This window comes from Electrophorus electricus, chromosome 25, assembly GCF_013358815.1.
Source record: "Electrophorus electricus isolate fEleEle1 chromosome 25, fEleEle1.pri, whole genome shotgun sequence".
In the NCBI taxonomy this organism is placed as follows: Eukaryota; Metazoa; Chordata; class Actinopteri; order Gymnotiformes; family Gymnotidae; genus Electrophorus; species Electrophorus electricus.
In genome coordinates this window covers 9665378-9671377 of record NC_049559.1, presented here as the reverse complement: position 1 = coordinate 9671377, position 6000 = coordinate 9665378, and the positions used below count along the sequence as shown (strand labels likewise).

At 42.8% G+C, this 6000-nt stretch overlaps 1 protein-coding gene across 2 annotated transcripts in view; it reads left to right on the top strand.

Moving 5' to 3' along the window:
• Nucleotides 1–3727: 3727 nt before the first annotated feature.
• The window catches only part of il1rapl1a (interleukin 1 receptor accessory protein-like 1a), a 64305-nt gene continuing 62032 nt past the window's right edge, over nt 3728–6000 (top strand). For both annotated transcript variants that reach the window (XM_035522923.1, XM_035522922.1), the window contains exon 1: nt 3728–4211. The gene's annotated coding sequence lies outside the window, so the exon portion shown is untranslated. The remainder of the gene's footprint in view (nt 4212–6000) is intronic.

The window sequence follows — 6000 nt, the reverse complement described above, 5'->3', positions numbered from 1 at the left end:
GATACTGTGAAAAGGCAATAAAAACAATAATGACAGTTTGCATTAGACCCTGACCAATCACAGTGGATTACAGCATTGAAGGTCGGGGGTGATTGACTGACAGGCATTACGCTTTGGGAGCCCGCCCTCCACCAAGTAACACATACATCAAAGTGCCTTTGATCACTGCATACATACCCAGGCACACAGAAATAGACTCACATGCACACATGCACACATGCACACACACACACACACACACACACACACACACACACACACACACACACACACACACACACACACACACACACACACACACACACAGAGCAAGCAAACAAGGAGAGAGGAGGAGCGAAAATGTCTGTCATTTTTAATGCAGAAGGCTGAATGACTTGTTTGGAGCGGCATCTTAAATGAGTGCAAAATTACCGTTAGGGTCCACATCATATTAGATATCGAATTACATTATCCCGTTATCAGTCTCCACTTGATCTCCATGACAACATAATAAACAGAGCTGCTATTAGATTACTGTGATGAACTGCAGTCATAATTTCCCATTATGATATATAATAATACCTTTGCAGGAATGGCGCTACCCAGGTCTCAGGGTGTCAATCGTGTGGGTTTGAACTTGCATATGCCTGTGATACCAAACCATGCTGTGCGCCAGCATTGTCAACTGAATATTTCAGTGGGGCTATAAGGCAGTTATTCCTGTTAGAATCTGCCTGTTATTTGCTGCATACTCATTAGTGTGTTTGTAGATGTTTTTTTTTAATAATAATAAGATAGCTTGAAGATTTTTTATTGGAGAGAGAGTTCAGACTGACACTCATCCTACAGTAATCTGTGCGATTTGCATTTACATTTACATTACGGTGCGCTACAAAGTGTGCTACAAAGCCTTTGAGAGACTCTCCCATGATCATTTATAGCTTTTTCTGTGTACTATTACTCTCAGTGTGGCTCTATGAACTGTGCTGTTTACTCCAAATGTTTAATAAACTTTTTCACACATCTAACCACTTATTTTAAAAAAGACTGTAAAATCAAAGCACTGTGGTAAAATCCTTATCCTCTAAAAATATAACACTCCCTACAAGAGAAGGTTTTAAATAGACGACTATACTCATATCCCTTTTCCTTATAGTCTCATTTCCACTGCCATCTTGTTAGTCTTCTGACCCTGAAAAATACAGACATGCAAATTTAAAGAGAGGGAAGGATAGAGACAATCCTTTCAGATCTCTAATAATTATTTCCATGTTGAGAGAGGCTATGAAATCAAATCAAATAGATCGTTAGAATAAAATAAAAAATACCCCAAGTATTTTACCAGGGACACTGCTGAAATAATGTTCTGTTTTGTTCGCTTGTTTTGTGCGAGGTACTGCTGGTTTCTAATTTCATTTATAGAGATCAGTTTTTATGACATGATTTCAGAAAGATTTGTGCTTCGGGGATCAGGTGCCTCCGTTCTGACTTTGGCTCACTGGCTCTGGAGTGTGGTCATATCCCCATATTTCACTGCGGCCGAGCACAGTAAAAAAGGTACTTGTCCAAAGGTCATTTGCTCCGCCTCTCCAGGAAACTGCCACTTGCACAAATTTGTTGGCTATAACATTAACATGAAGAAAAATATCACAGTGCTGGAGGTACTATATTATATATATTTTAAAAAGTTTAAATGTAACAAGTATGCAATCCATTAACCATATTTTACAATGTGTGCAAAGGTAAAACACAAGAAACTGGTGGACATATAGATTGCAGCTTCAAGTTTTCGCACACCAATTTTACATTCACCGTAAAAAATAAATCAGGTTTAAATGCATGCTTTCCAAATGCAGGTTCTGTGTTTTTGTTGTTGTTGTTGTTTTGTTTGCTCAGAGTTATCCTAGGTACTCATTTATTATAGAGTATTTGAATAGCTGGATTATCTACTCTTGTGGTAAAGGAAATCCTGACTTTTGTCAGGAGGTTAACATGACATTTATTTTATAATAGTGTGTGTGTGCGTGTGCGTGTGCACGCGTGTGTGTGTGTGTGTGTGTGTGTGTGTGTGCGTGAGTGTGTAAGTGTGTGTGTGTGTGTGAGAGCGTGTGCGTGAGTGCGTGTGTGTGTGTGCGTGTGAGTGTGTGCGTCTGAGTGTGAGTGTGTGTGTGTGTGTGCGTGAGTGTGTGTGTGTGTGTGTGTGTGTGTGTGTGTGTGTGTGTGAGAGCGTGTGCGTGAGTGCGTGTGTGTGTGTGCGTGTGTGTTTGTGTGTGTGTGCGTGCGTGCATATCCTTTGAGTGGGCTTTTCTTTTGCTGTGAACCTCCTCATTGTTATGCAACTCACAGAGTGAGAGACTCACTCTGGACAGGACAGGACAGCAAAGTCATTGGGAAAACACACACACATGCACACACAGTCACAAATGCACACACACACACACACACACACACACACACACACACACACACACACACACACACACACGTGCACATCACTTTAGGCTTCTATTCTAAGTTAACTGTCACACCCTCACAGTTCTACTGAGTGCTTGGCAAATTCCAGCATTTGCCTTCCAGAACATAGCCACAAGGCAGCAATTGGGAAGAGACGACAATCGGGATAGGGACAGTGCAATGAACCCACTGGCTTAGGCGAGACACTCGACATCTCACCCTCGTTGCTTGCCAGTGTTCGGTCTTTGTGACTGGCTGTTCAGAGTCATGGGGCACCATATCATCTTGAAACGCGTAGATCCAGGATGGACGCCAGCAATAAGACATTTTTCTTGTCACTGCATGCTGTAATAAATATTTTAAAAGAAAGACTTTCAGCAGGGGGTTAGGATTCACTCGTCTGCAAAAATTTCAAAACATGTCCATCGCTGTTAGAATTCAAGTTTTGGTTTTGAAGGTTTTGAAGACGATACTTTTCAATCGGAATGCTGATAATCCTGAGAACCTTTTTAAAATGGTGATTCACTATATGACTTTATTATTTATTATTATATATGATATATATTATTACTATATTATTTGTATTTAACAATGTATGTGTTTTACCAAAGATAAATTCAAAGCTTTACGTGATGTGTAAACCAAGTGCATCAATAGCCTCCTGTTGCTTCCACTGTGTTTATTTCATTTTCTGATAACTGAGTAGCCTACAAAGTTCCTTCACGCATGACATCCCTTCAAAATAAAATCTTGTTTTCGACTGCTGTATCTAAACTGGGGTTGCTTGATTCTTTGATGATGAATTATTACTTCAGAATAAAAAGAAAGTCAGGTCAGAAGGCCAGTTACCTGTCTTACATCTTAAGAACTGCTATAGCAAATGCTGAAAGATTTATATTCACAGCAACTGTGTTAAAGAGCTGTTGTTGTCATTGGTATCAAATACATATCATTCCTAACCAGTTTGTCTTAATCTTATGTGCAAAATTGTTCTGTGTTTACTGTATACCACTTAGACAAACCCATTTACCAATCAGGCGTAAATTGTTTACCTGTAACACCACGAAAGTATGTTTAAATATATTCAACTACATTTTTTTGATAATTCATTAAAATATGTGCACATATAATGGTATATAATTTTCCTGAACGAGGTCAGTTCTAAATCACTGATGCCTTTCAGCACGCGCGCTGGTTCGTGGCGTTTGAGTGCGTGTCGCGGACTTTAGGACCAAGGAGACTGCTTCATCGGCGCGCGAGCTGTGTGCGTGCACGTATCGTGTCTCGCAGGAAAACCCCACAGGAGCTCGCGCTACCGGATACCTGCGAATTCTCAAATCGTTTCCCTTTACGGCACGCGGCGTCTAACTCCGGATCGCGCGGGCTCATGCGTGAGACACGGGACCGCGGTTGAAGAAACTACAGAAAATCCCCCGGAATAGAGCGCACCGTTAGTCAGGGGTCCCCCATAAATAAGACACCTAGCAGTTCTTGCTTGCCTGTTCTTATATTATAAAGTCACAGTCCTCGCTGAATACAGCGGCCGAGAATCAAAGAAACCCGTTTTATAACTTGGCGACTACGGGGTAACGGCGCTTACAGTGGAATTACGCAGATGCACGGTCTTCTGGATGGATGATTTTGATCAGCTCTCTTGTTTCCCCGCTTATATGAGTGATGTCTGGGGAGCCAATCTTGCCGTGATGTACCTGGGTGCCGTGACCAAGTCTCATCCCGTGTGACCGCTGCTAGCGGACCGATTTGGAGGAGAGCTGACGGTAAGCCACTGCTTCTTGAAACCTGTCATGTCCGTGACAAAGTTTGAAGTGTATGCTTTGAAGAGGCTCCGCGGTGATGCGGGGGTGGAGAATTGATCCGTTCCGAGTACGACTCATGTGCGTGCAAAGTTGCCAATATGATCATGCAGCATTAACGGGATGTTTATTCCTCACACTTGTGAATTAAGAACAGATATTTTGTGATGGGAAATACATTGCTAGACGGAATCTGTAAAACAGCAACGCCGTATCTCAGGTGGATTGCTGATTTGAGCGTCGTACTCATCGCGTCCTTTCAGTCATCACAGAAGTGTTCGTGACGTGATGAGTAAATTTGTGCTTTATTTAAAATAAAATGCAATTTTATAATTATGAGAATACCAACTGGGGAAACATAACCGAGCGAAATAACACATGGAAATTTTCACCTTATCCAGCTGCTATGTTTTTTCGTCTGTTTAACATCAGAAGATGATTCAAGTGAATTTGACAGGACACGGTAGTCAGTATGTTGTTTAGTATGTTGGCTCTCTTTGAGACATCGTCCCAGAACTCCGGTGATGCGGTGCTGGCAAAAGAGTTGAACCCGCTGCGATGGCACGAGCTGCACATACACACTGCAGTCACTGTCTTTTCGCACGGACCGCGACAGTGCCAGCGCACGAGAGAGAGCGCGAGCGACAGAGCGAGAGAGTCTCCGCAGGTGCTGTGTTCTTTGTGGGGCCGATCATACTCCGTTGCACGGTACTCGAGACAGTGCGTGGGAGCGCATTCCATGGGGAGCAAAATGTGCTTTTGGGGAAACGCGCCGGTCGTAGCGCAAGACACGAGTATGAGACTTGTGATAGATGAAAATCGTATTTCTGCAGCAACTAATGCGCAGTCACCCCCCTCCTCCCACGCACCCACCACGAAACTCACCCACCGCCTAACTATCAGCGGCCGCTATCAAGTACGAGGATGGGGCTCGTTTTGAAAACAGCTCGGAATCAACAGACCATTTTTAGGGTATATGTGCAGATACTCCATTAAAACCCGAGCCCAGTATCAATAGAGGGAGGTTTATCAAATTGGTTTTGACAGCATAATTGACTCCTCTTACTGGAACCGTCACTCAGGCTGAGAGAAAGGAGCGGACCTCTCCTCCCCTCTCTTTCCGTAGGCTGCGTGTTGGGTGCGCTTGCTGTGAAGAACACGGGCAATCCCGCAGCGCCTTTGTGCTGTGCAGCTACAGTATCCGCCCGGGCTTGCTTTGGACAGGGGCCACTTCTCCATTGTCAGCTTTGTCGATACGGACCGCTAGTACAAAGCATCACCAGCGGCGGTAGAATGCCCTATTAGCAAACTGTGGCGACGAGCAGTGTTTGCTAGCTTGCAGTATAATGCGGGGAGCGCGTCAGTAAACCCGCGTTAAAGGTTAGGAATAGTTATGAATAAAACTGCGGCCTTGTGTTTTAATGTGAGTTGGACTCAACAAGAACTTGAATAATAATAAGAGTAGTAGTAGTAGTAGTAGTAGTAGTAGTAGTAGTAGTAACAACAACAACAACAACAACAACAAAAATAATAATGAAAGCTTAGTAAAAGTCATACACATAGAGCTAGATGACCTGTTTTGTATTTTGTCCTGAAAAAGAATTTTAGTTCTGCCTTTAATTTAATTGGAGTCATTATAAAAAGTCACTGTCCATTTAATCTTATTTAAAGATGAAGTTGTCTGTCAGTGCCAAACATAGTTACGACATTGACGCTGGTGTGGAACAATCAGTCAAGACACTTGTGTCCAAGC